Genomic DNA, 24,181 nt, shown 5'->3' with positions numbered 1-24,181 from the left:
ACGCTGCTCCAGAAGCCTTTATTAACTCCACTGACAACTCCTGCTTTTAACCACAGCTAGGTCATGTTCCACATAGTAAGAAACACACACACAGACACACACACACACACACACACACACACACACACACACACACACACACACACACACACACACGACAAGCACCGTGCTACCAAATTGGACAAAACCCAAGACTGTTGGTGGCACCTGCATTGTTGTGAGATGTTCCTTCTTATTTAGCCATAGCATCCCTCTCCAAAATAGCTGTGAGCACACACACACACACACACACACACACACACACACACATACACACACACAAAGACTCTGGTTTTGGTTGCAGAGTGTGTTCAGCAGGAGACAGTGTATATTACCTGTTTTAGTTGTGGCCAAGCTCAGGGAAGGGGGGCAGGATTAAGCTGGCTGGCTGACGTTGTGCCAACACTAAAATCAAGCATGCAGACACACACACACACACACACACACAAACACTCACACACACACACTCACACACACATATACACACACACACACACGTGTCCACCATTTAAGACGTTCCTTTTGTTCATGCCTGCCTCTGAATTCTTTATAATCCTGCAGCCCCAAACGAATGTGTGTACATGCAGACATTAATGTGTGTGTGTGTGTGTGTGTGTGTGTGTGTGTGTGTGTGTGTGTGTGTGACGTCTCCTGAATAACAGAATACGAATAAGTGAGAAACACACACCTTGCGAGATTACTCTCTTCAGAAATTGGCTGATGTGTTAAAGTAGCTTTTCAGTGGACACGCTGGGTATCAGGGAGGCTAAAACAATGGAGGTATGAGTGTGTGTGAGTGTGTGTGTGTGTGTGTTTGTGTGAAGGGAGGGTGTCCAGTTCCTCATGAACAATGTGAAACTACATATTGTTGCTGGGTTAAGAGGGGTTACCGTTAGCTGAAAGTGGTGTTTTCTGAGCTGCTCAGTTTGCAGCAGAGATGTTAGCTTCCAGCTGAGACTTGAACGCACACAAATCACACAGAAATACTACACACACACACACACACACACACACACACACACATATAGATACATAGAGTCGAGTTTTGATAGGGGCTGTAATTTGTTTTAATAAATATGGATCACAGCAGCTTTGCTTCTCTAACCTGGTCATGAGAGGCTGCAGATGCTTTAATTCCACTCAGGCGTTCCTAATAAACTGGTGACTGAGTGTATTATAATGCGTGAGCGTGTGCGCCTGTGGTCAGTAAGGTGATCTGAGGGCCACAGTTAAAAACACCAGCGGGGATGAAAGCAAAGTGCCGAGTCAACACAACAGCTGCAGACAGCCGCATTGTTTGTAAAGAAAAGCCGACGCTGTTGAATTAAGGCAGAAAAAAAAACCCAGCATGGCTTAATTACTGTCGCATAATACCAATTATTTTGTCTCCACACCCTTATCTTAATTACTTCAAAAGACCAACTTCAATTAGGACGTGAAAACTGCATCTAGAACTGGCAGTCCAATCCCCAGCTCCCCACGGAGGCGACGTCACTCAATTACACACACGCGCATACACACTCAATTACTCTCGCACACAAGCCGAATCTTACCAACAAATTTGCCGATAATTAATTGACATGCCAGGCATAATATTCAGCATAAATAAATGAGCATTGTTCTGAAAAAGGAAGATGAAAGCGTAGCAATTAATTCCCTGAATCAGTACAGAGCGAACCAGAAGCCGTCCAAGTCATTTCATGTGTGTAAGATTCCAGTGAAATGTCAGCGATTTATCTCATCAGTGGGTTTGAATGGGAACGATGTGCGTGTTGTATACGTTTCAGAGGCAAAACCAGGTCATTGCCGACCTCTTAAGTGGAGGAACAAGAACCAACTAATAATAGACCGACTTGAATTCGGTCCACGCACACGTACATTCAGGCCTCTTCCTCTGCTGTTGCTCGCTTAATCCCTTAAAAGCTATAGAATGTTTAGGTAATATTTCCCTGGACAGTCATTTAGAGTCTATAAATCCTGTATTTATCCTGCTGACACTTGATGATGGATTAAATCATTTACGGGTGGGGGGGGGGGACACTGAGTTTTCGCAGGCGGCTTCTTGGCTAAATATTTTAAAAGTTTTTAGACACCAGAATCATTCTTGGATCCTCAGTATCTCACTTTTACTTGGACCGCAGACCTATGCATTTTAAAATCCTAAAGTTCCAGAAATATGAGCTGAGCATATTCATCTGCCGCTCTGTGCTTTCTGAGCACCACTCCCTTCATACACTGCAGAAACAGGCTAACTATCATTTAACACGGACAGTGCCCATAAGCAGAAGTTTAACGGGTGCTGTGGGTGCAACTGAGCTCTGCTACACTATAGTCACATAGCCAAAGCAGTTGTGTATGTGTTGTGTTAATATAATATAAGACTGATAGCATTGATAACATTGACCTGGGTCTTTGGCCCGAATCTGGCCCGTGTACTTCCACATCTGGGCAGATTCCAGTTGTTATCCTCCGGTATTGGCTGACAGCCGCACCAGAACAGGTCAAAATATAAGAGGTCGCAACCTGCAATCATGCCGTATATGGGCCAGATACGGGCCGTGGGACCGAGCGTATACTGGGTCAGGAGAAAACAAGCATGTGGCCCGAGTATGGGCCGGATTTACACAAATTTAGATGACAACGATCAGCATGTGAAACAATTAAAAGTCCCGGATAGCAGAATGAAACTGCTGGGTCCTTGGCCTGGGTCTGGCCCATATACTTCCACATCTGGGCAGATTCCAGCTGCAAGAATAGGTCCAGAATAAGTCCAGATGTGGGCCGTGGAATCTGGGATTTGCTGGGCCAGAATAAAACAAGCATGTGGCCCAAGTATGGGTCACATAAATGCAATAAATGCTACATGTACAAAACATATTCAAGTGATCCAACTCAAGTGTTGAGTCACTTCTATTGAATTCATTGTTGAGTTTTTTATAAACCTGCCGACCGACTGGGCAGTTTCCGAGCCTTTTGTTTGTGAGCCAACGGGTCTCCGGACCAGTCAAGATGAAGCGTTTTCCTCTTTCATCTTTAATTTGTCGTCAGGATGAAGATGAAGAGCACTTCAACAAGCCTGTCGCAGTGACTGTAAGACCTACAGCTCACACACCTGAACAGAGAACATGTAGTTATTGTATCCAACTGTTGCCCGATGTTGGGGAAACCAATCTGCATGTCGATCTCTCAGCCGGCTTTAGACCAGCCGTGAGCTGTTGACACAGTGTTGTCTCAGCTTCTGAAAGACCCTTTAGTGTCTGCTGAGAGCAAGATGAGAGGGGTAAGTGAGGTGTGTGTGTTTGTGCGTGGGGGGTGCAGAAGAATGGGGTGACACTCGGGGTGTGTTTGTGAAGAGATGAAAGGTATTGGAGACCATTGGGGTCACATGTCTGGCTGCGTGGCCAAGGGATGGGAAGTGTTACCATCCTAAGTTTGGAGGGGTGGAGGAAGAGGAGGAAGAGGAGGAGGAGGGTGGGTTACGTGTCGGAGAGACTCTTTTTGGTGGGTGAGTAGGTGGGAGGTGGAGGGGTGTTCTTGTCCCTGACCCATGTCTAAGTGGCGCTGCAATGTTTACTGTGAGGAAGGAAGCTGTCAACTGTGTTTGCTCCCATCTCAGCAAGACGGAGCAACTCCTCACCCACGTACCACCCCCACCTCCTTTTACATAGAGACCGGGAGAGAGAGAGAGAGAGAGAGAGGGAGAGAGAGAGGGAGAGAGAGAGAGAGAGAGCAGTACATTTCTGGAGTAAGAAAATCAAGAGCAAGAGAAGGACTATGTCTTTGACAGACTCCATTTGGTCTGCATTGGTGCGTCTGTAGGAGTGCATGTTGGGGCCGGAGCGATGCCCCCCCCCCCCCCCCGTCCATTGCAAGGGCGTGGAGGTGATTTGCAGGGCTTTCTACTTGAGCTATAGAGGTTTCCCTGGTGTAAGGTCTGTTGGGCTCCAGTAAAGGGTGACTGCATTCCTGACCTTTATACTACCCCTTTTACCAATCGCCCGCCGCCCCCCACCTCCACCCTCCCTAACACCACCCACAACACTCTCAGGACGGCCTCGCGAGGCCTGAAGCGACCAGCAAGCCGCCGGCGCGGCGCCGCCTCGGAAAGTTGATAGGGCAGACCTTCCATCTCTGGCTTTTCTCTGAGGCTGAGAAAGCTTGATATGACTCGGGTCAATAAGCTGTGATTTGGTTATCATGACTAAGCTTCAGGATCGGAGCGAGTCTGTGCTCGTTGAGGCACGAGGCTCTCTGTGTGTTCCCACTGAAAAAGTGTTGTGAAGCTGTGTCCTAAAACAGCTTGATTATTGAGTTTGGTAATGGACATTTATATCCCACAATGCATCGGACAAAGGAAATGGAGAAAAACATTTAGCTTTCTCTCTTCCAGTGTCGCATTTTGACCGATGTCCATTCGCGAATGTCTCTCATCATTTCCTTGTTCTTTCAACGTGTAACAAAAAATGAAGGTGATTCATTTTTTTTGCATCACACTGATGTTTGTAGCATCTATTGTCTTGTTATGTGAACAGGTTAACCAATCAAATTATAGCGTAGCATGGCCACAGCCAATGAGAGCTGAGTGCAGGAGAGAAGAGGAATAAAAAAAAATAAAAATACAGGAAATGAGAAAAGAGAAATGAAACACCAGCACGTTTGTTTTCGTTTAGTCTGAGAATGTGATTTTTCGGCAGCCTGGTCACCATGTGTGATGCCAGAAACTTTGTTAGTGTGTGTTCACTAAAATAACCGGTCACTGAAGGTCCTATCAGTCATGTTTTTAATATAAATTACAGCTGGATTCAGGTTTATCATTCAGAAAGATGGTTGTAGATGTGTTTTTCACTCTTAAATAACTGGTTTAATCATTTTAACCCCCTGATTTCCAAACATTAGTGACGTAAACAAACCTTTTAACGGCCCCACAAATCTTTAAATTTGTACTCCAACAATTCAGCAATGCACATAAATAAAGTTTGTTGATTCATGACCCTAACGTTTCATCCTTAGTATGGGTCAAGCTCCAGAAACCCTGGATCCTACATTTCCCACAATGCAACACACTCTCCGTATCTTTAAAACACCACCAGTTTGTCATGCAGCCTTTCTTTCATAAATTTTCTTTTTTCTCTTCTTTCTCTTTTGTATATCTTCAAATGACATGATGACATCACCATGACATCATCAGTGTTTTATAATGTAGGTTAAGTTGCGCTCTGGTGTTGATCAGTGTATTAAAGGACCAGTCAAGCAGTTTTTTAAAAAAATTTTTATGTGTTTTGATTTCTTCAGATTATTTAAATCACGTACTGTAGCTTTAAATGTGAGTCTCCAGCCTTTATATGGTCCGTTTAGAAGCAGCACACTCACACATTCACATGTATATCAGCCCCCCTATATTACTGCCACTTACAACTACAACATGGTACGGTCCCTATAGAGTTATTGTCTCTGTTTGTGTTGTTGTTGTTGTTGTTGTGCCTGTGGGTGGGTTGGTGGAGATGGATTAATGCTTCCTTGTTGTGTATTCAGCCCTTTTTTTTCCTCTTTTTTTTTTTTTATCCTGGCAATGTTTCTGAGCCTATAACCGCTTCATTTCCTCCCATACCCTCCCATTCTGACACACACACACACACACACTCGTAGATACACCCCAGCCCAACCCCAGCACCCTTCAGGCCTACCTCTGGGGCCCGGAGTGTGATGAGCTGCGCCCGTCCCTGCTGCCTGTACTCTCAATCTCTATCTCGACCCCAGCAGAAAGCCAGGGAAATTACGTGCCTTTTCCTGGAATGTGATTAGATTCCTGATGTTGGCAGCCACACATCTCTGTTTTTTAATTGGGTTCCGAGGCGCGACGAGATTAGCCTCGTGACATCATTGATGGTCTGTTTGTGTGTGTGTGTGGGGAGGTTGGTGGTGTCTGCTGATAAGAGATGGTAAGGGGGTGTCAGGGATTTTTTTTTGTGGGTGAATCCCCCACTCCCCAATGGATGATGCTTACTAATAGGGTCCATGAGTGTTTTTCTTTCTTTTTTTTGTATTTGTACGTGTGGGTGTGTGTGTGTGTGTGTGTGTGTGTGTGTGAGCTCACACGTATGCACCGAGAGATGTTTATATGCTTTTGTCTGCATGATTCACACGTTATACTTTATTTGATGCAACACATTCATACATCTCTTCACTGAGAGTCTGGTTCCTTCCATACAAACAAACAAACAAACAAACAAACAAACATAAATCATGTTCCTACAACACTCATTAAAATCAGGACTTCACACATACAATCTCTAGCTGAATACGATTGTTATATTATGAACAAAAATCTGAGTCTCGCCTCATAAAACTATCATCTTGTCCCTCTCTAGAATCACAGCGTCTTCTGGATACGCAACATTTTTCAGTTGTGTCAGTCAAACTCGCGGTAAAGCGACAAATAGCTCCGAGAGAAATTCTAACTTAAGCTGGTTTATTTCCCTGAACGTCTGAGCCAATCAAAAGCCGGTAAAACGCCTGGGAATAGTTACCTGACAGGTCTGAATCCTGTCAATCACGGCAGAGGCAGATGAGTCGCAACACACATCAGGCCCACACCTGTATATATATATATATATATATACCTGTGTATATCTTCATTATTGCTAATTGGTACAAGATGGTTTGTACAGAACACAGGACGATAATGGCAACGATCAAATATACATTTACGCCGACCGCTGAAACTTTTTAAACAGAAATATTGGAGCCTGTTATTCTGTAATGAATATGCAGAGGAGGGAAGAACACTCAGAGACTTGTTGGTTAATTCTGTGGTTCAAGCTAGAATGACCTCTGTATATAAACTAATGCTTTGAGAAAGTGGATTAATTACCCAGTTACTTCTGGAAAATGTCTTTCAATTAAGTTGACTTCAAAGAAAATTCTGGTTTAACACATGAATAATAATAATAACAATAATAATAATAACTTTTATTTCTATGGCACTTTCCTTAACAAAGTTACAAAGATAAAAGAAGAGAGAACCTGAGCGTAGTAAAAGAGCAGAATATCATCGTCATACATCAACATGATGCAAAAGGGTGTGATGAAAAGTGTAAAAACAATAATTAGGGATAAAACGATATCAATAAACAATATCACTAGGGATGTAGGCTCATGGGGAAATACCTCCAGCAGTTGTATAAAGATCAAATATATCAATATAGATGATCCGTCTTGATTTGAACCCGTGCGATCGATCATGTGACGGCTCATTCTTCGCTGTGTGGATGTGGAAGCAGCTCCGTTCTCATTTTCAATTATAGGAATAAAGTAGATGTAGGTGTGAAAGGAAGACTGGAGCTCCCGGTGCCACTGTTCAGGCCAGTGACATCATTTCCTGGGGTCTCCATGACAACGTTTGTGTTCAGATTTTAGACTTATTACTAGTGTGTGTGTGTGTGTGTGTGTGTGTGTGTGTGTGTGTGTGTGTGTGTGTGTTGTGTGGCTGTAGTGGTGGTGTGAGTGAGAGAGAGAGAGAGAAACAGGTTGCGTGACCCCTATCAATTGAGAAACCGCTACATGACCCCTTCGAGTGAGATTGCAATTAAGCACAGGGCTCAGTTGGAGGCGCATTAGTTGAGAAAATTGGTTGAGAACGCTCTTCTGGGAGAAGGGCGGGGTTGGGTGTGGGTCGATGGACATGTGGAGGCTTCGTGCAGTTGTAAAGGTCTCCCACTCCTCGCCTCCTTCCTTGTCTCCTCACCCCCCCCTCCCCCATTAACTTACATCCCCTCCTCCTTGGGCCAGAGAACAATCAGCCTGGCGTCTGATACTTCCTGCCCGGCAATAATTACCCCACCTAATTAAAACTTAATTGCTGGCCTCTCCGACCGCCATCTTAAATGAGCAATGGGAGCCGGGGCGGGGGCGTAAGCCTGCTGGGATGTTTGTGTGGACGGCAAATTGGTTTATCCCTATCAGATTCCTCAGTCCCTGGCCCCGCGCACGCTACTGCACCGCTCTACTGCCCAGAAACAGAAAGAAAGGGAGAAGGCTTAATGTGATGGAGGCCAGACAAGGCCTAATGAGATATACTTTTTTTTTTCTTTTTTTTTTTCTTTGCTTCTTTATAGCAACACTTTCATTCACGGTTTCGATTAGTTGGCTTAAAGCGGTGAGCTCAGGCCTGTCTGGACAGGTTGATTTGGAAAAGAGTGATGGAAAGTTTGCCTTATGGAAAGAGAAAGGAAAGATCTGGATTGGAGGGGAGGGGGGGGGCAGAAAGAGAGAGAGAGAGGGAGAAAGAGACAGAGATAAGGAAGTTAGGATTCATGGCCCCACTGCAAAATCATCAGGGGTAAATGAAAGAGGAAATGCTGCGTTAATCGCTATGGATTCTCATAATTGTTACGATTAAATTTCATAATTGACTAATGGCCAGCTGCGGCTTGCATTACACGCAGGATAAATACATCACATTAAACATGCAAGCTGAGAGGAGATGAGTAGAGATGGATGGACAGATAGGACAGGATGGATGGATGGATGGATGGATGGATGGATAGGTGGACGTACACACGAGGCTTTATAGGCCTGTGAGCGGCGAGCGGATGAAAAGCTGGAGGGAGCTGGCGGGACATGAGTGAGATCAACAAAGGTAAAAAGACATGAGAGTGATGGAGAGAAGAAGGGGAGGAAAAAAAATAAATTTGGTGTGGAGATGGAGGAAGCGATGAAAAGGTAGAGAGGTGGAGAGAAAAAGATGGAGATGTGGAAGGAAGAGGGGATGCTAGCTTCATGGCCTCCGGGTGGTATTAGGCCGGGTGCCAGGGTGTGTGTTTTTGCGTGTGTGTGTGTGTGTGTGTCTTCCTCCCTATGAACTCACGATTTCCCTAAACCCCATCTCCCGCTCTCGCCATCCTTCACTCTTGAACTCTCTCTCCCTCTCTCTCTCTCTCTCTCTCTCTCTGCTTTTACCTCCCTTTCTTCATCTCCATCCCAGGGAAACAAGCGAGAGGCAGTTGTGATGAGCAGATAGCGGGGGGCTCCGGTGGAAGGAGCGGGAGAGAAAGGGGGTGGTGGTGGTGGGGGTGGTGGTGGCGGGAGGAGGAGGTACGGAGGGAGAGAGAAAGTTGGAGGGTGATTAGAGAGAGATGACAGGTGACATCCATAAAGGGATTACGGAGCGGGCCTCAAAGACAGGGTCCTAATCCTGGCTTTGTACAGGCACAGATAAACAGCTCCACTGATGGCTTGCTCTCTTAAAAAGTGAACATGAGCTACACAAATAACTTCCTAATTCCCCCTTTGTAAAAGTGAGTGCACGCTACAACACAAATAAGTTCCCTAATTCTTCCTTTGTACAAGTGAGCCTTGAGAAGCACAAAATAACTTGCTCTCGAGGTGTTTGTGAACAGGATGCTCTAAAAGAGGCAAAGAGTGACTGTGGGTGTTTGTGTGCTTGCACTGGGGGTGGCGTGGGGGTGGGGTGGGGTGGGGGGGCACAAAGTGTTGATATGTGTCTTAGAAAGGTGCAGTTGCTGCTTGGTAGCATGTTGTTGTTGTTGTTGTTGTGACTTTTGAGAGATTTACACTCTTGTATTGATGCTGAAACGCTCAGGCCTGAGAATTAAAGTGGAAACGTGTGTGTTTTTTTTCCTTCTTTCATAGCTTTTTGAAAACACACACACACACACACACACACACACACACACACACACACACACACACACACACACACACACACACACACACACACACACACACTCATGGAGGAACACACACAGTTGTGTCAGTTTGTGGTCTAATTAAGCGTTACCTTAAAGACAGTGAAGGAGTGAAACACACGCACACACACACACCACACACACCTGTGCTGCGCAGACAGGAAAGACCACCAACTGAAAGTCTGGTTTCCCATGTAGGAGTGACTGCGTGTGTACATATATATATATATATATATAAATATTTGTGTGTGTGTGTGTCAGTATTTGTGCACGCACTTTATTTTACCCACAATCCCAAGAGGTGACACAGTTACAGTCTGCCACAGTACACATGTGTAGTTCTTCTTATTCTGATAATTCACAGTTTTAAATAATTCCGTTCATGTGTCATCGTTTGTCAAATCAATGATCTCAGTTGATCACAGAGATACACAAAAGTGGAAGCTTCTGTTTCCCATCACTGCTGCTCGAATGTTTTGTGTTCCTCAAAATTAAGACCACATTTCCTGTAAAGCTTCCTGTCACAAACAGCACTGTTAGGTGAGAAGTTTTTACCCGTCCCTGCCCTTCACTGCACAGAATCCACTGAACACCTTTAAATGAGACACTTTAGCACCTCTTCGTGTTGTGAGGCACTGTTTCATGTTAAACCCTGGTTTTTCTCTACAAGCTGCAGAAATTCATTCGTAGTGTTATGATTGTGCAGTTGTTTGACGTATTTCTCACCTGAGATTTATTCAGAAACTGATTTTTGAGGAGAGCTGCCGCGTTTCTCCAGTTTGAAAGTTGCCAGAAAGACGACAGTAGTGATGATGACTGGAGAGCTATGAATCATCCTTCGTTAAATCACTGCGAAAACACACGTATATCGTCATTATTTTGTATATTCTATCTCCTAATATTGTAATCTGTTCCTGGTTTTATTCCTGCTTTAATTGTTTGGTGGCAGTGATTTCAGCGGCTCGCAGTCCGGCCTGTTGATGTGCGGCGGCGTCCCCCCGGTGAGAACAGTCTTGTCTTGGCCCTGTGGTGTGTAGCATTTTGAAATGTGTATATAATTCCTTATGGGAGATAAAATTTGGTCTCAGATTTCAAATATAATATTTGTTGCTGCCAGTTTGTCTGAAGGTAAAACTGAATACATAATTTTTATTGGACAGTTTAACAGCGGCGCTGTCTCTGTGGACTTTGGCGTTCTCATACGAACAGAATCATCACGTTTCAATTAAAATAAATACACATAAATGAAAATGATGGGAGGCTGTGTGGTCCCTTCTGTTTACATTACAGATGGGATGACAGGTGTATCTGTTACTATACCCACTGTAATCTACTCAGAGAAGATCCAGTGTCCTGCAGCACGTCTGGTGTACTAATTCTTGTTGAATGTGTTTTCTCTGTTTATATGTGTTTTTTCTTTTGTGGCATTTTTTGAATTATGAGCATGTTTCCCCTTAATGTTTTTTTGCTTTTGCCTCTTATACGTGCTTTGTCCTCTGGGGCCACCGTAACTTTTGGGTTCAAAGATCAAGCGTATGTTGTTGTTTTGGGTTTGAAGAATTCAGGTGTGTTGAATTAATACATGAAACATTTAGACTTGAAATGTTGTAGTTTTCTTAATGTAATTAAGATGAAATATTAATGGCAGGAGGCGACAGTGTTGTTCATCTCAAGTGAATCGGAGGTCGGATAAAGACTTGCAAAATGATGCTCCATGACCCTGTAGCGTCTAAAATATATCCTTGTTAAAATGCAAACCTTAGCATCCCGGTAGCATGTTTGTATGCTAACATGCTAACTCTAGGCCTGTTAACATTAGCATCTGTTAAGGTTCATCCTTGGTGCTAAAGATGTCCTGAACTGGCCACCGTACAGAAGATAAACCTGTGGTTTAGGTGACACTGGTGTCAACCCTCAGGTCAAACTTTAGTGCCCCGCAGCGGGTGGAGATTTTCATCCATCCAGTGACTCTGCTCTGTGGAATGCAGTGAGCGTTAGCCAGCGTGGCTTTAGACATTTAGCAGCACAGTACAACCATAGTTTGTTATTTTTAGACACTGGCACAGTTGTCTCATTCACAGTCACAGGCCATGGTTGTTGAGTGTGTGTGTGTGTGTTACTCATTCACAATCCCCACCCATGTATTTCCTGCCTGACGAGAGGGATTCTAACAGGCAACCTCACAGGGGCCAGACTAATTTTAGCTAACAGATAGCATTTTGATCGGCCCACTCATCGGCCCGGCCGTGAAGCTGCTCGGCTCCCTCTGGCCTTCTCTTTCTTCCTTTTTCTTTTTTTTTTTTTTTTAAATATGCACGGTCAAAATCGCTATCTGCTATTTCACACTTTCCCTTTCATCATTCTCCATTACCTGGTAATGAATAGATCCTTGCTCTCTCTTCTTTCCCCCCCTCTCTGTTAACTTCATGCAAATTCGGCTGTAGTCTCTCCGCCAGCCGACGCAATCGGCGGTGACTTTGTGAGGTATAAAAGTAAAGGAGAGCAGCGGGGGGACGCCTGGCTTAATGACTTCATTTTCTCTGTCATGGCGCTTTCAGAGCTTCGGCAGTGGGATTCCTCCCCTACAGCGCTGAGTTGGCGACACAGATACTATAATGTGGAATGTACAGGCTAAAAGAAGCATGACTAGATGTGTGGGATTGATGCAGAAACGGGTCAGACATTGATTGGACAGCTATTTTTAAGGATTTTATTTTATTTTTTTTTAAATGCATTGATACTGAGAGAAGTTGAGTGTGGGTGTGACCGGGGAATGGGAGGAAAAATAAGCAAACAGCGGCTACAAACACACACAAATACACACACACACACACACACACGCATCTCTTGTCACACTCTCGTGTTGCACACTTGTACACACACCTCAGCCCCCTCTAATAATCCGCTAATCCTGTTTATCATCAGCCAGCTCTTCTTAGTGCAAGCGATACATGAGAGAAATCACACTCACAAACACACTCCAATGTGCAGAGCTGAGATACAGTATAAATACACACATCTCTATTTCTTGATTTCTTCCTCAATCTTCACTCCGTGGTTTTTTATTTTTTTATTTTTTTTTGCTATTTTTCCTCTACGCTGTGTTATGCATCTGTTATGCAGTTACACATCACAATCCCACATCAATGCCCAGCCTCTTGGAAATTATTGGAGCGTTTTCCTCTGTGTCTGAAGAGTTTCACTAAGCTGTGGAGAGCTCGCTCCTTCACTCTCCTCATTGCTTTTTTAACTCCACACGCACATTAAAATTTAGATATTTCCTTACGGGACACTGCAAATAAATTTGGTCCTAAACTACAGCTCAACTTTTTTCTTCCCTCCCCAAAAAGAAAAAAGCACATTTTGTAGAATATCCCAGTCTGAAAATAGAAATGTAAGGTATAAGCACAGATGATCCTGGCTTGGGTACCTAAGCAGGCAATAAATCTATATTTTTCATATTTCTCTTTTGGGATGCTGATTCTAGTGAGGGCTAAGTAAGTTGTAAATATAGCCATAATCGCCGTTTCTCATTTCATAAGGTAATCTTCGGCGCTTAAGGGGTCATTGGAGGAATTGCTATTTGGCTGTTGAGAAGCACAGAGCAGGTTTACTCAAGCCTAGTATTGTGTAACTCTTGCGTGGCATACATTTCTTTTTGAAGGGAGAGTGGGGAGGCGGGTGAGGAGGACAGAGGGATAGAGGAGGGGAGTGGCTGAACACGGGATGATTCTGTTATGTCTGCGAGTTTTAGCTTCATGAGAGATCTCGGTTTGACGACTGAAACAAAATACTGTGTCAAATATTTCTAGGGAAAGTGCTAAGCCCCTGGTTTTTGAAATGCACTGATGCGTGGCAAAGTGAGGAAAAGTTTCTCAGAGCTAATAACGGTCTCTTGCTCAGGTCTGGAAAGTTTATTAAAAGTATTGAGAATAAATTCAGATTTAATGAGTAAAAACTTTGTGCAATTACACAGCGGTGTTGAGAAACATTAACAATTTTTAAATGTCAATCAAAACACATTTCTGCGATTCAAATATTTAGATTTTGTCGTGAAGAATAAGCATCTACAGATTGATAAGACGGTGAATCTGTAGTCATGCTAGCAGCTCTATGCAGTGCTTGGAATGCTAACGGCATTAGCAGTTAAAATGTTAGCATTCTGCGTGTTAACATTCTGACATTTTGGAGCTATTTACAAGTTTCCCTATTGCTACATAGCTAATGGTAGCATTAACAGCCGGTTACTTACAGTTCAGCATCGAATTTCATTCCTTTACCCACCAACAGCTGTTTCCAGCGATGGAAAGCAACCCTCTTGTTCTGCTTCTATTTCCATCACTTTCTACCGAAGCTAGTATGCTAACCAGCTAGCAGCTGGCCCGGTCGGTCTGTCTTGTCACTTTCTGATACCGAGTCACTGTCCTGAAGAAAAAGCGTATTATAACCTCTCGTCTTGTGAACGCAACAATGTCTGAAGCTCTTACCAAGACTGGAAAGTAAACAGCTGTTAATGCTAATGCTAGTTAATTAGCCCCTTTAAATGCTTGCATAAATACTGAGTGATGTCGTAGTGAAGCTGTCCGTGAGCAATTTGGTTTGTTTACATGCTACTTACATGCTAATGTTGCTAACTTTGCGGTTGCTGTTGTTGCTGATCGTATTGTTATTAACTACATCATTGATTTTGCCTTTGTGTATGTGATATTATGTTTTTGTAGCCATAAATGTCTGTGTTGAGCCATAAAGGGCGTTTATGTCGCTGGTATTCTCTAAAGATGAAGGTCATCAATCAACAGCACATTTTTAACCTCCACTTTACCCCTCTTTCTCTCCGCTCGTTTTCCCGCCACCAGTGTAATGCAGTGACGTAACGGTGACTTCCAAAGTCGGTGAAACCCTTGACAAATACAACTCTGGTCACTGAGCTGAAAACAGAAAAGTTTAACACTTCAAAACGGAAAGTGTGTGATTTTCAGCACCACTTTTGCACTTGCTCAGTCATCTACACAGAGTCCCTGTCAGATTTTCCGTGATTAAAACATCTGCACTCCGTTCCGCCTCTTTAATTAACGTGAGTGACGGCTTGGCAGCAGGTGAGGTGTTTAGTCAGTTATCTGTTGCCACCATCAAAATCTACTTCATGACAAATTACATCCACAACTTGACCAGGATAGATGGAGGTGAAGATAGAACTGCCTGCGGAGCATTTGGAGGATTTTGCAAAGAACATTTGACGGAGACGAACAGCATCGGTTTGAATCCAGCCTTTTTCTTCTAATGTGTTTTCTCTTAACACTGTAACACTTTGATGTCAGACCAAGTGTGCCGAGAGGCCAAAGAGGCCTCGGGGAAGCAGAGAGGTCTGGTCACTCAGGGCTACCTTTAAACACCAGGGGGCCGTTCCATTTCCTGAGTCCAGGAAACCCACTTTTGAGGAAGCTCGGTGGGTTCGATTTCTCTCATTTCCTCCTCTGACACCGTCCCTGGTTGGAGTGCAGGAATGCGGCCTGGGGAAGCAACTCGGCGGCATCCTATGGACACTTCCTGACTCCACGAAATAACACATCAACACGCTGGAGAAGGATCGATTCGTTTATTGTGGCTGGAAGACCGAGGTGGGAGGCAAGGTGCTCCACAATCAGCATACGTGCTCAGTTGCAATTATGCTCCTGAGATACTTTCTAAACTTTAATAAGTGAAAAAGAGAAGGCAATACGGTGTTAAATACAGCACATAGACCACCTAAGCTGACATAACCCTATTATACACACATACACAAACTGTCACATACACATTCTTGGACACACACACATGCGCACACACACAGTAATTTCCTCAGATGGCCTGTAATCTTGCAGGCCTCCATCTCGGCGGCTTAGCCCAGTGGACTGGGGCAGCCGCTGCCAGCTTTCTACCCAGGGCAGGGGGCCCAGAGGGGAGGGAGGTGGAGGGGGGGGCGTAGGGGAACCGCAGGGCCTGGAGGAGCCCCACATGGATTGTATTTGGGAGCCTGAGGCATGAAATGGAATAGGTTTAATCTGTTATCACCTGCAGGGGAGCGTCAGGGCCAGCCACTGACAGACATATAGCGGTTGAGATGGTGGTGGCGGCGGGGTTGGTGTGTGGGGTTTGGCAAGGGGGGAGGGGGCGGGGTTGGTCAGAGCACCTCAGTCCCCGCTGGTAAATGAAATATCAGCCACTACAGACGGAGAGTGATATTAGTTTAATTTCTCTGAAGCTCACCTCCTCTGCCTCTCTCCCTCTCCATCTCTATCTCTCTCTCTCTCTCTCTCTCCTGCACATTCAAGACTCAACAGCCGACCTCTGAGATTCAGCTTCACCACAGGAACCATGTTAATGCAGGAAGTGTGTCTTTCTGTCCTCGGCAGGACACGCGCATCCACATGTAAACTCTACATTTTTAGGGGCATGCTTTCTTGATAACCACATTAATCCATCTGCTTTTTATTTTCTTCAGTTTGTGATTCACTCCCTTGAATTAACTGGATAGTTTAGCCTTTTCCGGATTATCAAAAAAAATAAAATAATAATAATAGAAGCAGGATGAACTGATATACAAATACAACTGTGGTCACAAGTAGCTTTTGCTTTATTTTAAGTGGTTAAAAGCCACTTAAATAAAGTTGGCAACCGCTGGCTGAGCAGGTCGTGTTTTTGTTTTGAGCATCCTGCAGCAGCCCCTCTGAAGGAAGCGGGTCAGACCCTCTATAAAGCAGGTGTGATCCGAACAGTTGAATGAGCTTAAAGCCGTCACAGTGTGTGTGCGTGTTGTAGGTTTGTGACATTCAAAACTGTATGAACAGTTGAGCTATCGGCAGCAGCTGGGCCTTTTCTCTTCATGAATCTCTCCCCTGCCTGAACTGATCCGCAGCTTCTAGAAAGGAAAAAAAAAAATACGATTAACTTGTAGTAGTTTGATGAAGCTGACATCTCCTCAACCACAACTTCCTGTGAAGGAATGAGAGAGAGAGAGAGAGAGAGAGAGAGAGAGAGAGAGAGAGAGAGAGGTCTTGTTTGACACTCAGGGGGCGTTGGAGAAGTTGAAGGGAGGCAGCGCTTTCACAGTCCTCCTTGAAGTGGCTCACCGTCTCTGCTACTGTACTGAGAAGAAGACTTGAAGGGGGAGGAGTGGGTGAAGGTTATGAGGTAGAAATCAGCAGCCTGGGGGGGGAGAGAGAGAAAATGTTGGGAAATTGTGGCATAATAAACACCTGTAAGAGAAGAAGCTTCACCTTCTGCCACTCTCACCTCCGTGTGAGTCTCAACCTGCAGCTCCTCGCCACGTGCCAAACTACTGGGGATGTTATTGCTCTGTTTTTCTCCATTAGACGATAAAAGCCACATCCCCTTTAATAATGTATGCTTTCCTGTTTGGTACGTATAGTTGGGTCGTGTGTTTGTAATGGTAAAGCCGTGTACATCCTGGCAGGGAGTGGTGCGTTTGCTCCTTTTTTCTTTTTCTTTTTCTTTTTCTTTTTCTTTTTCTTTTTCTTCTGTCATTTTTCAGTTTAAGCTGACATAGCTCTAAAAATAGGTGTGGTTGGGAGGTTGATATTCTCACCTCCGCATATTTACAAGCTCCTACTCCGTATACACGCACGCACACACACACACACAAACACATATACAGTGTATACACACCAACTGCTCCACTTTGCTGACAGCCCACGCTAACACACGAACAGATGTGCCGCACAAAGACAAAGAAAATATTCCATTTCACACGTTGGATTTGAAAGGGTCATGACACCCCCCGCCCCCCACCCCCCACACCCTCACCCCCCAACAGAGTCTGTTTTTCACTCCATTCAAAGTGAAAATACACTCAGCTCCAGAAAGTCGTACAAAACACACACACAAATCCACTCAGTATGTGCTGTCAGTAGCACAAGAGGAAGCAGTGGTCAACCAGTGCTTAGCAGGTGTGAGTAAACTCCCCCCTTTTTACACTCACTCACACACACACTCACACAGATGCATCACTATCAAGTGTTTCTGTGATACATTTAACAATTTCCCACCGAGCTGCACGGAGCAGGCGCCCCCACCACGTCCGCCTACATCTCCTCATGGCAGGGAAGCAAAGCTAACAAGAGCGGCCTCCGCTTGCATCACCGCATTGCTATGCGGCGACAGCACAGCAGGTCCACTATTGTGATTGCAATCAAGCATCCCCAGACAACTATCACAACCGGCTAATTACAGGATTAGGCGATCAAACACGGCTCCTCCAGCGCCTGCGCCAACGACGCTGCGTATTTTGGCACGCGTCGCCATGTACCTGTCAGTCCACCCCCTTCACCCCCCTTCACCCCCCTTCCCCACCAGAGCGGAGTGCAAACAGCTGCAGATTCTGGGACAAAAACATTTAAAAGATAATAATATAATCAAGTCTAATGTGAGTTTCTTCCTGTGCAACAACCTCCACAGAAACTCCCGGGAGTCTGGAGTTAGCTGTTTTGTTTTTGTTAGCACAGAAACAAGGCGGTGATGGCACAGCGCTTGACACGTCTTGCTCAACGGCTGTTCGATGCATTGCTAATGAACCGTGAGGACAGCAGTGAGGATGACAGGTAATGAGGACAGTGAGGGAGGGAGGGGGGGGCGACAGGAGGAGCAGTATGGAGCCCCTACACTGTATGATACTGTAGCTGGGTAAACGGGCGACTAGTGTTACAGTAGCACGACGCCGTATCAGCTCTCGGCGCTATCTCCCTGCAGATCGTATGAGGAAACCCCGAGCAAGAACAACGAGATTAGTCAGTAATCAGATGTGATGCGATACTCGGTTCACTCCACTGAGAAGCCAGAATGCAGACAGGTTGTTTGAGCGGAGGCAGGAATGTAGCAGCAGGTATCAGCCGCCGTGCTGACAGATATTTATGAGTTTGGGTAAAATCGAAAGTTTGTTTTTTTTTGGTGTGTATGTTTGAACTGTTAGTGCAATCATAACAAATTGATATTGTGATTAATTGCTGTCTGAACGCAGTATTGTGACATCGGGTCTGTTAAAATGCACTTTTCAGTAAAAATCCAATGGATGTTTGAATGTTTATTCGGCCTGGGGAGGAGGAGAATTTCTCAACACAAAGGGAAAAAATTAAATAATCAAATTTGAAAAACACGGTTGTCGTGTTAATTTTGCAAACTATATCTACACGTTTATCCAACTTAAACCACATTTGAAGCTTTGATTTTGTTTTTAAAGAATCTAATTTTACAGAACAAATACGAAGATTTAAACTTATTTTCTGCTGGATTTCACCTCCCATCACATCAGAAAGCCATTTGTGGTTAGAGTAAACAAACTCCACCTCTGATGAAAAGCCAGATAAAGAAATTGAAGACGAAAATAGAACCCGATTTCCTTTAAATGAGTTTTTTAATAATCACAGATGTTTTTTACTAATTAAAACGCATGTATTTCTGCCTTTTAAAGGACCACTTAAAGGTCAATTTTAAAGTGCACTTCAAGTACTATTATGGCGTGTTGTGTTTATACCTCTAGTATCGCCTCTAGAAGTGTTGAGCATACGTGTACAAATACTAAAATAATTATTCTAAAAATGAGTGTGTGAACCAACTCATCGACTTGCCAGGTGGAGGCCCCCCAATTAAAAATACGCACAGGGACCCCCCCCCCCCTCCCATCTGTAAGCACATCTTCCTCATCTTGATGTTTCTGGTGTGTTAGATCCTGCAGTTAGTTCTTCATTCTTTTAAAAGCAAAAACACAATTTAGCCACTTCCTCGATGTTGTGACAGGGACAGACGCAGCGTGATGAATGCCCCCATACCCAGCGCCATGATGTCATGACAGTAGCACAGACTGCAGACCCGTGTGTGACATGCGACATGTAACGCAGCAATGTCCTGAACGCACCGTTGCAGGCGTGGACAGGCGCACCACACATATATATATATATATATATAAATATATATACACGGCGCGTTCACACGTCTTTTTGTCCTGAACTTTGGGAAGTTGAAGATGGAAAAACATGCAAGTTTGTGTGTGTGTGTGTGTGTGACAGCTTGGCGATGAGGGCAGGCTGCTGACGAGAGCCTTTCTCAGCAGCTCTTGCCCGGCTCTGTTTGGAGTGTAAACATGTCAGAAAGTGTGAGAAAGCCTGTGTGTGTGTGACGGCGACGGCCTCCTTTTGTTTTGATTCTCAGGATAAGAATAGCTGATGATGAGCCAAGTTAACTTGAGCTGGTTTTTGCGGCCATGCAGGTGGTTAGAAGAGGGGGGCAGGGGGGTGGCCGCCTAAGTAAGGGGGGGGGGGTTCGCACGATGGTGAGAAAACGATGAAACCTGTGTGCCCTCTGCGAACAGTCAAGAGGTGCCTTTTCAAAGTAAAACGATGCTGACAGCCACTTCTGAGAAAAGAACAAAGGTGTAAAAAACAAAAAAAAAAAAAATGCACTTGATTTTCCGTCAGCATCTATCAAAATAAATTCAACATTTTCCGTCATCAAGCTGTGGCGGTGGCGAAACGAGAGAAAGCTGATGCGCTTCAACGCCTGAAATGTTATAGTTGCATTCGAGGAAAATTGGAAGAAGTAAACACGCAAAGAACTCCCTGAAAGCAATACCCAACTGATAAGGCCTCACTCTGCTGCCCCACTCCACATCAAGCCCATCAAACCTCTATAACGTTCACGCTATATAATTATAGGATGACATAATCTCGTTATGTCATGGTACATTACTAAACCTTGTTAGCCCATTAGCTCCTTGCGGCCGGAGTGATTAGTCATGCAAGGCCCCGCCCTTTCCTGTACTCCCACTCACTCGGAGAGGAAGCAGGAAGCTGCTAGCATGTCAGTCATCCCCAGACAGGAAGTGCCTGGGAGATGGCTACCCTTTAATGCTGCAATTATTGTAACTATTGTTTGGATTGATAATCACGCTCATTACAGAGAGATGGGGAGGAAAAGGAAGGAAGTTGAAAGCTCTTAGGCTACTAGTTTGAGGCCACGGTTTTTTGTTTTTTTGTTTTTTTGTTCCGCGGAGGGTCTGACGGACGGGGGTAAAAAGGGAGGGAACGCGGAGCTCCCCGGAGGGATGTGTGTTGCCGCTCGGGTGCATGGGAAAGCTTGTTTGTTTCGAAAGGGTTTGCATTTGATCTGGGTTTCTCAGAGTAATTATCTGGGCTGGTGCTTCCAGGGAGAGGAGCGATTAACACGAGCCAGGGGTCAGGATAGGACGGCACTCAGGACGAACCGGAGAGAAACTGAACAGAGGAGAAAATACTGTGTTTTTACTCCACTACATGTATGTGAGAGCTGTACGTAACATGAAAACATGTCTCAAGCTTTTCAGGATCAGCTTGATAACACGATCACCCTTTGACCTTTCTAAACCGCCTTTTTCTCCTCGACCTTGTTTCCTTTTTTGACTTCTTTTTCTTCCATTCGTTCATCTGTCCCTCCGTCTTTCCTTCTTCAACTCATTTAAAAACGTTTGAGCCTCCAAAATTGATGATAGAGAGATTTCAGCAGACAGTTAAAATAAACTCTGCTCTCTCTGGAGTACGTTCAGTTTCCACTTTTTAAAATGTCAAAACTAAAAAGAGACTGCGGGGTTTTTTTTATTTACTTACACCACTGGTTGCAAGTCATTGGAAAAAGTTTTTCTCATGTCTGTTTGTTAAATATAAAGCTACAGCCAGTTGCCTTTTAGCTTAGCTTAGCTTAGCTTTGGGTAAAGACTGGAAACAGCTAGCTAAAGGTAACTAAATCCTCCAACCAGCACCTCTGAAGTTCACAAATTAACACGTAATATGTTTTTCTAATTAAAAAAACAAAGTATAAAAACAACAAGTTGTGGTTTGACTGTGACTTGGTTAAACTAAGCTAAGCTAACTGATGTGAGAGTGCTATCAAAGGGGGACAAAGTCTTATCCAATGGGGGGCCATGGTCTAATTTTTTGTTTAGGGGTCCTTGATGTGAAAAAGAGAACCACTGCTCTAGACTGTTGAATTCAATTTGTATTTGTATAAATCGTAACAAACATCATCTCAAGCACTTTATAAAGTAAGGTCAACACCTTACAATATAGACCTGAGGCCTGTTGGTTGCCAATGGGGGGGTCGGGACCCTGCAAAGGTCCTATGAAAGATTTGAAAGGTTTGTTTTCTTTATGACTTTTATTTTAAAGTGTTTTATTGTGAAATGCAGGATGTAAAACTTTCTCACAGCAGTTGATCTTTAAAAAAAAAAGGAATAAGATGAAGCTCAAAGCTCAAGGCTCAAAGAAAACAAACCAACAAGGAATAAGATAAAGTGTAAATGGAACCGTGGAGGGAAAGACATAAAAATAAAAGCACGGAGCTCACAAAATAAAACTGGAATTTCTACTTGCTGTGCCAACTTTGCCTGTGCATCTGAGAAAACAGCCAGTGTGTGCAAGGTGTGGTGGTGGTGGTGGGGGGGGCACCACTACATATATCACACCTGCCTATCAATTACGTGCTGGTAATTTCCTCATGTAAGCAGCTCTTTAAAACGATGGTGGAGAGGAGCTGCTCGTTTTCTTCTGAGACGAGAGAAATTTGCTCCGGGATAAAAAAATAAATAAATAAAAAAAGACAAAAAATAAATAAATAAAATAAACACACAGAGCCGACTATTAAAAGCAGCCAGGCAACGTTAAGCGTCACAACATGCAGGACTCAGAAAAACCTGTAATTAGAGAAGCTGTCAGCCGGTAAATATGGTTTACTTGAGGCACACTGCTGTGGCGTGGATTGGGGAAGCTTGCCAAGCACATTTAGAGGAGTGTCACTGATTACCTCCTCTTCTTCTTCTTCTTCTTCTTCTTCTTCTTCTTCTTCTTCTTCTTCTTCTTCTTCTTCTTCTTTTTAACATAGAAATGCTGCTTGTAACTGAACCTCCTTGTGTGTTTATGGCCATTACAACACTGTTAGATACAGAGCCAATTAAGAGATTAACAGTTGTGTGGTTAACGATAAATCAAAAGTTAAGAGGAAAAATAGACCAAACAGAGAGAGACTGAAATAATGAGCAGACAACATTTTTTAATTTTTTTTATTTTTTATTTTTTAAAATTAAAACTCACATTTTTTTTTGTTTGTTTTTTATTTCCTTAAATTTTCAGATTTAAGTTTTCACATTTAGTTTAGCTTTGAAAAATACCTGTTAACATTTTGGTAAGATTTTAGTTTTAATATGTTTTACAGTGCAAAGACATTTTTTCTTTCTGTCCTCAACCAAAGCACGGGCATAGTTCACATTCCTCTGTGTTTTTAAGGTGGAATATTTAAGGTACTTTCCCTGCTTGCAGAGAAACAAGCCTGTCCAGTTATGAACACACACGCGCACACACACACACACACACACACACACACTGCCACACACTCTCACCTCCATGTGTTCAGCCTTAAAACAACAAAGAGGAGACATTAACATTTGACCTCTTTGTCTAATCCCGGGACCTGCTACTGTTCCTCACATTGTTTCCTAATCGTGTCGCTTCTTAATGGCCCCTGCTGCGTCCAGAGTGACTTAAATCTCCCACACATGAAAGTGCAGCCCGATAGTTCCCGGGCCATCAGCAGAACAAGAGAGTCCCGCCTCAGCAGCAGGGAGTTCTGGGGGGAAACTCGGCTATGATCCACGATGCAGGTTAAGAACCAGAGAGCTTATAAACATCTCCTCAGTTCCTGTAAGAGTTCCTGTGCTCTTATTGATGGACAGATATATATATATATAGATAAATAGATAGATAGATAAATAGATTCTATATATAGATTCTTCTAAACCCCCATAGTGAGTGTAGTGAGTCTGCATTTTTCTTTATACGTGTTAGCTATTTGCAATTTCACTCAAAGACTCAAAGAGTTTAGAGATGGATGGATGAATGAGTCAGAAGAATGTCTTTGATAAACACACTCACGGCCCTTGGGGGTAAATGAGCTTATTAGGCAAGCAGGAACACACACACACACACACACACACAGGCACACACACATTACTCTGGGGTCGGCTGATTACAGGGGTACGTCAGCCCCCTGGGGCCAGTCCATTCAATGTGGGGCTAGCACACACACACACACACACACACACACACACACACACACACACACTCACACACACATTTATGGTATTTACATCCATTTGCATTGCTAAGGCTCTGACTGAGGAGTTTGTTTAGTCCTGCTGGGGGCCACCAGTTCTTACAACCCCCCCCCCATTAGAGCTGACTGGCCCGACCGGCTCGGCCCGGGGTGTGGCCGCGTTTGTGGACGTTACAGGTCGGTCTACCTGGGCCTCATTGACATCTAAAAGGGCTGCAGCCTTTCTACCAGTCACACCTGGTCATCATCACTGTCCCACCTTTTATTGATCCAACTCTTTCTTTCTTTCTTTCTTTCTTTCCCCTTTT

This window comes from Seriola dumerili, unplaced genomic scaffold (genome assembly GCF_002260705.1).
Source record: "Seriola dumerili isolate Sdu_G_001 unplaced genomic scaffold, Sdu_1.0 BDQW01000138.1, whole genome shotgun sequence".
Lineage (NCBI taxonomy): Eukaryota > Metazoa > Chordata > Actinopteri > Carangiformes > Carangidae > Seriola > Seriola dumerili.
The sequence above is the reverse complement of the archived record's forward strand: the minus strand, read 5'-3'. Positions refer to the sequence as shown.